The following is a 7,877-nucleotide window of genomic DNA, read 5'->3' as shown; positions in this document are numbered from 1 at the left end:
TGAGATTTATATGAAAGCTTCCTGATATAGTACAGATTCTAAATTGTTAAAATCATGGCCCCTGGGGATCGGGTGGGGCCACAATAGGGGGTCAAAGTTGTTTGTTTTTTTTTGTTGTTTTTTTTTTATTTAGTGCAGATTCAAGTTTGTTAAAATCATGGACCCCGGGGATTGGATGGGGCCTCAAGGAGGGCATCAAAGTTTTACATACAAATTCATAGGAAAAATCTTTTAAAATCTTCTTCTCAAGAACCACTGAGCCAGAAAAGCTGAGGTTTATATGAAAGCTTCCTGATATAGTGCAGATTATAAATTGTTAAGATCATGGCCCCCGGGGGTCGGATGGGGCCACAATAGGGGGTCAAAGTTTTACATACAAATATATAGGAAAAATCTTTAAAAATCTTCTTCCCAGAACCACTAAGCCAGAAAAGCTGAGATTTATATGAAAGCTTTCTGATATAGTGCAGATTCAGGTTTGTTAAAATCATGCCCCCCTGGGGTAGGATGGGGCCACAATAGGGGATCAAAGTTTTACAAACAAATATATAGGGAAAATCTTTAAAAATCTTCTTCTCAAGAACCATTGGGCCAAAGAAGTTCACATTTACATGAAAGCTTTCTGACATAGTGTAGATTCAAGTTTGCAAAAACCATGGCCTCCAGGGGTAGGTTTGGGGCCATAATAGGGACTACGGTTTTACATGCAAATAGATATGGAAAATCTTCTGATATGGACCAAGGTGACTCAGGTGAGCGATGTGGCCCATGGGCCTCTTGTTTTTAAAATTGCAATTTATGAAAACAATACCGACTCCTGGGTAGTCTGCAAAATTGTCCTTAGTCAGATCGATAAAATTGTCCTTCAGAGAGGAGGAGGAGGATGAAACCAATGCAAACTCAAGTGTAGCAATGACTGACTTCTGGAAGGGGGCTGCCACTTGATATATACTCCCCCCCAACCCCATGAGACAGAAAAAGACTAATGGCAAGATACTTAGAAGTAAACAACCATAAAAGACATGCCAATGAAACATATATCTATGTTTTAAGAGAAAAGAATCTCGAATACCTTTTTCGAAGCCGAGACAGCTTCCATGTATTTTTGTCATGCGCCACACTTAGCACTTACAGCTATTGCAACATCAAATGATATCCTGCAGCTCTGTCGTACACTAGAGTTTGACAAGCCTGCAGTGGTTATCCAAAATACAGACAGAGCAAACATACGTTCGGACAAGGCTACCTAACATCAAGAAATACATTGTATAATGAAATCTTCCAAGTTATTTGTGAGGAGTTGAATCTCAAGCTCGATTCTCCTGCCACAATTGTTTATTGTCACATGACAACTTAAAAGGCGATAGGTACATCCTAGGTGATCAAGCTTACCACATGGAGGCGATAACATTCCTGACAATATGATATTTGGGCAGTACCATAAGGATTATTCAGAAACAATGAAATTACACAACTACTTGTGACTGAACTTTCTATGAAAATTCGCAAGTGTGGCACTTAGGATGGGGCAAAATTCACCTTCATTTTCTGGAATTATTAACATGCAACCACCACCGCAACCACTAACTAGTATTGAAAAAAATGTTCAAAAGTTGGAGAGGTTGGTCGCGGTGGACAAAATGCAAAAGCGATACAGTATTTTTTATATTTAAATGATATTGCAAGCAATCGTGAAGGATTAGATTCCACAGTAATTCATTATGTCAAGCTTCGTACTTCTATAAGATCATTCATACTGAACTATTTCGCTTTCGATGGTTAACACCAAGTAGTAGTGGAATTGTGTTGCTCTGATTGCAAAACAAGAGGTAATAACTCTTTCAATATGAATATCCCACAAACATTTAGTCTGAATCATCACTTGAACCGTCTGATGTAATGTTCAAGTCTGGTAGTCTGAATCATCACTTGAACCGTCGGATGTAATGTTCAAGTCTGGTAGTCTGAATCATCACTTGAACCGTTGGATGTAATGTTCAAGTCTGTTAGACCATGTCTCAGTTGTGAACAACATCCATCAATTGATTTTGAACGTGTGCCGAGAAAATGTAAGTGGGGATTGTGAAATCTTTCGGAAGCCATCGAGAGTTCGTTCTTGTATTCCAGTCCATACTTGTTTTTCCTTTAAAATCTTAATAATAACGTTGATGTCTCCAATCATTTCTCGCTTTTTACTGTTTTAGTGTGTTGTGTTGTGTTGATCATTCTCGGTTTATTTTAGAGCCAAAGTTTTGAACGATACATTCAATCACTGAAGCAGTCGTAGATATAGTGACTATGGCATTAGTAGTCTTGTTGGAGCAATGTCCACAAATTAAAGATTTTAACATTTTGACCTGAATTTTTTAAACACATCTTTAGCTTTGTTGTTGCCTTTCCTTCTTTTGTATACCACCGCGGTGGTATAGAGGTAGAGCGTTCGCCCCGCATGTGGAAGTTTGGGGTTTGAATATCCGCCGCTACAGACCTAAGTCGTTAAAACTGGTCGTGACAGTTCCATCTCCAAACGCTTGGCATCAGGTATGAATGTCACGGCTCCACGGGGATGACCTTAAAAACGGATGTTCCGTGTCACAGTAGATGTGGCACGCTAAAGAACCCCCACTGCCCTTTGGCCGTAAGCGCAGAGCATAAGCCTAAATTTGAAGCCCTTCACCAGACTTGGTGACGTCTCATATAAGTAAAAACGTATCAAGAGGGACATTAAACAAGACAATACAATCCCTTTGTATATGCGTATCCACACTTTGCTACGAGTTACATCCCTTTGCAGGGTCAGCTATATAGGTCAATCGGTAAAAAGTAAATTTGTCCTACTTTACCCTACCAAATATAAGCGGTTACTTCTGATCAATTATCAAGTTTTCATTCTAGTTTATGGGTTACACCCCCCGGTCATTATTGAAGTTGACCGCAACTGATGTGAAAATAACATGACAAACCTACAGATCATGAAATTATAAGAAGCCAACGTCAGGGAATACGATTTACCGCAAAATGGCAGACAAGGGGCGTAACTTGCGCGAAATAACAACGATAGATCCAGATCTTACTCGCAAGGAAAGATGAGGTAACAATGTCAATTAAGTCTTAAGAATGTAGTCAGAACACTCAACCATATACTTTCGAGAATGCAGAACGGCTGAAGAAAAATGGTGCTATTTTATACTACTTAATTATGTCTCCTTATTTGACTGTATCGATTACAAAGTACCATTGCATAAAACGCTTGACGTAATTATGTAGGTCAACTATAGATTGCAGGTGAATATCACTTTTTTTTCTTCCCTTGCTCTAACATTATGAAAACAATGGTTGGTTGTATATTGTTGAACGTCTCGCTCGAGAATTTTACTCATTCCCAGTGAAGGGCTGTAAAATTTAGGCCTATGCTCGGCGCTTACGGCCTTTTTAGCAGGGAGGGATCTTTATCATGCCACACCTGCTGTGACACAGGACCTCGGTTTTTAGCGGTCTTATCCTAAGGACTGCCTCTTTTAGTGACCTCTTACAACAAGCAAGTGGTACCGAGGACCTATTCTAACACCCTAATCTCCACAGAACTGAAAACAGTGGAGATGTATCATGGCAGGTGGCTCATAAACGACACAGCAATCCTTTACGATTACTTTAACAGGCGTTTCCATGGTATTAAAGATTAAAAAGTATACATTTTTGTTGATTTTCTTAATATTTTAGAACCCGGACGATAAGAAGAGAAAGAACTTGTTAAATGCCTATTTCGAAGTATTATCTAAACAGGAGAATGACGCGGAAACAGAAAAAAATTATTCGATTACTGAAGATTGATTGAATATTGAGAGGGACTCTCGAGAATATTTCACTCATATGAAGCCGTCACCACTGCCGGTGAAGGGCTGCTAGATTTAGGCCTATGCTCGGCGCTTATGGACTTTGAGCAGGGAGGGATCTTTATTGTGCCACACCTGCTGTGACACAGGACCTCGGTTTTTTCGGTCTCATCCGAAGGACCTGAAGAAAAGCTCAAAATAACGGATTAAGAGTTTGATGCAGAGTTCAGGGGCGGTTCAAAGCATGTATAGAGGCTGGATCATTAACTGTAAAATATGACTGATTCTACATTGTTTAGTCCTATTCAAGAATCTTTCACTCATGTGGAGACGTCACCATTGCGGTGAAGGGCTGCAAAATTAGGCCTATGCTCGGAGCTTACGGCCCTTTGAGCAGGGAGGGAGGGATCTTTATCGTGCCACACCTGCAGTAACACGGGGGCTAGGTTTTGGCTGTCTCATTCGAAGGAGCGCCCCATTTAGGTGCCTCTCACGACAAGCAAGCGGTACTAAAGATCTATTCTAACCCGGATCTTATATGTAAAATAAAGCTTTGAACAATAAATAATCATTATCAAGAATAGTAAATATTTCCTAAAACTATTCTAAATCTTTGATTTTGTTGTGATTATTGTAAATTTTTATATCATTTCAGACATTTGAATCCCACTATGCAGTTCATCACTACATTTTTTGATATTGGACCAGGAATGAACAGTAAAAATGTTTTCCAGAGATAAAACCTTTAATAGCAAGTTGTTCTCCTATTTTTATATTAATGGCTGGTAAAATTTTTGATTGTATTGAGATACGGCACTACATGTGGTAAATATTTTTCCGGCATTTATATTGTTTGTAATTCAAGAATGTGGGATTTACTTCCAGGAAATAGATGAAAATATAGATGAGCATGAACATACTGAATATGTAAAAGACGCAGCAGATAATGAAAATATCTGGGAAGAAGTATTAAAGCCCGAGTATGAAAGCGGAAGGCGATTCGTCGAATGGCTAGGAAGAAAACTGCCGTATCTAGAGGTGTATACAGTATTGTTAGAAATTAATTTTACAATTTCCTTTAAAAAAATTTGGCAAATACATGTATATTCTAAATCAGTTCTTGTCAAACATAGATTTACTTCAACCATTGCTCCTAGAGATGCAATTCACTGCTATTTCAACAGAGAGTGGAGTTGGAAGAAATTTGAACTTAAACTAAATGTCTTGGTGGTAAGTGGACTTGAATCTTTAGTATATCAAAGTACTCTATATTAGAACAATGTTTACAGAGAGGAAAACGGGTTTATATTTTTTCATTGAATAAAGAAGGAACACAGAACCAACTTCAAGAGAGAATGATGTACCACACACTGATTATTAGGGCGTTCTTGGCACACTGGTGATGACTACGGTTAACTCCCGTTTACCTGATATTGATATAGGCCTCAGGACGGATGTGACCGGTTGACAGGGGATTCTTACTCCTCATAGACACCTGGTCCCACCTCTGATATATTCAGGGGTCCGTGTTTGCCCAAATTTCATCGCCATATACAGACGCGTTGCTGAAAATATCAAGGAAGGAAGTCATTCTAAATCCATCATTAAACAGTTTTTTCACAAGATTGCATTGTTAATAAATTGACCTCTCTCTCTCTCTTGAAAGGTCATCAAACTACCCTTAATTTCTGTTCAAATCGACTTTTGACTCTATTCACAAGATATCAAAACTTACAACTTTTCAACACTTTACACAACAATTCCTACCATAAATTAAATACTAGAAGACTTTTTGACATCATTAACAGTTGCTTCTTCAACAAAAATGGAAAAAGGGATATATTCATAGCTAGTGAAGTTATAAAAAAAAATATTTTGTTAAACACCACTCAGATTCGATACAAATGTACTCTAAAGTTGAAATAAAAAACATGCTGGACAATGACAATATATATTCGTTGTCGTCGGTGATCTTGTCTTCCAACAGTCTGTTGGAATTCCCTTGGACACGAATTGTGCTCCATTTTTAGCTGACCCGCCTTTATATTTTTATGAAGCAGAATTTATTCATAAACTTCTACATTAAAAGAACAATCTTTTTTTGTGGCTTTCTACTCGGCATTTAGATATATCGACGACGTTGACTGCGGATAACTCCGTTTACCTGATCAGGATATGGGGCTCATGGCGGGTGTGACCGGTCAACAGGGGATGCTTACTCCTCCTAGGCACCTGATCTCACCTCTGGTGTGTCCAGGGGTCCGTGTTTGCCCAACTATCTATTTTGTATTGCTTGTAGGAGTTATGAGATTGATCACTGTTCGTTATCTTCACCTTGCATCTTTTACTGTTACGAAGGGCTACACCAATATCTTTTCATGGAATTGTACCCACAGTTTTCCACATGGAACAGTTTTGCCAAAAGGAATGTCAATCATTCTTATGATGCAAGAAGCCCCATTGATGAGACCATCACTTGTGTCTAAATTGACTGTCAAATCATGCCATATACCTTCACATACTTCTAGGACAATATGGAGTTGCTTTGTCTGAGAACTGGCCCTAAAGTTGTTTAGTATTTTATCTTTCATTGATGGCGGAGTTGAACCCACAACGATGTCCTTGGCAGTTATGGTACACTTGGGTTTGTCTGCTTGCAAAATTATGGTGTTATTGAAGGAATTGACACGTTCATTGGTAGCAAACAAATGAGGAGCATTAGAAGGGTAGTTACCACTCTCAGAAAGTATCAGCTGCTCTTTCAATGCTGCTATATCTGCTGAAGTATGGTTGCCCTCTCTCAATCTATTTAGTAATTCTGCAAATTCCTTGTTGTCTGCCTGACGCAAGATTTTGGTCAACTCTACCATGGTGAATAGGTCTGTCCAAAGGTTTGATGCCAAAGGTAGGTACCCACTTCCTGGCCGGGTAAAAATATAGCTGTCCATAACTGGCTTTAATTGGAACAGGTCTCCAACTGCAATGATTGAAATTCCTCCAAATGGTTTTGGACTTTGCATAACTTCTATTAACCTTTGGTTTATAAAGTTAAACATTTTGAAACCAACCATGGAAATTTCATCAATGAAAATAAGCTTTACAGCACCAATTTCATTTCTGAGAGTGTTTAGGGCTCCAGATGTTAAAGTTTTGTATTGAAGACTCTGGTTGGCAGGGATTTTTAATCCAGAATGAATTGCTGTGCCCTTGATATGATAAGCAGCTTTACCTGTTGGCGCTAAAGGTAAGACTTTCCTGGTGGTGAAGTCTTCTCCTGATCTAGCATTAAGGAATTTTAGAGCTGTTTGATAGAGAGCTTTTGTAACAAAACTTTTGCCAACTCCTGCTCCGCCACTCAAAAACCTATACAAGGGTTCTGATGATGTCTTAATTAGACTAATGGTGTCATACACAAATTCAATTTGCCTGGGAGTTAGGAGACGCATGTGTGCTCTGTGCTCTTCATCGCACATCTCATTGTAAGAATGAAGGTCTTCCTCTATCTGAGAGACTGGTAAACCCAATTCTCGAGCTATATCTGGCTCTTCAACCCCAGCATCGACTATTGTTAGTTGATTATGAATGTCTTCATTCTCAATTTGTTGATTTTCTGGAGCCAATTGGTCCCAAGCTTCATCCAGTTGTTGATTCTGTTGAAGATATTGCTCTGCCATGTCAACAGCATCTGCATAAGGTTCATACTTTTTTCTGCAGTCATTGATTTCTTCTCTAATAGTATTGTATTTGTCAGCATATGATTCATTATCTGTTTTTAAAGAACTTTCATCTCTCCATGGGTAGTACATTATCAATTCACGGTAATATTTTTTAGAATCAACGTCTGGATTGAAATGTACAGGTCGAAGTATATGTCCACGTTCCCTACGCCTGTACTGTACTTGTTGTGTCATCTCATCCTTGTCATCATTTTGAGTCTGGTCATCATTTACACAAGATGTAGGTTCCTGTAAAAGATTATGATCTAAAGTACATGTACTTATTCTTTGTGAATGTGAAGGTGTAGATGTTCTCTGGTAAAATGAA

This window comes from Ostrea edulis, chromosome 2 (genome assembly GCF_947568905.1).
Source record: "Ostrea edulis chromosome 2, xbOstEdul1.1, whole genome shotgun sequence".
NCBI classification, from domain to species: Eukaryota; Metazoa; Mollusca; class Bivalvia; order Ostreida; family Ostreidae; genus Ostrea; species Ostrea edulis.
Note: the sequence above shows the minus strand (reverse complement) of the source record.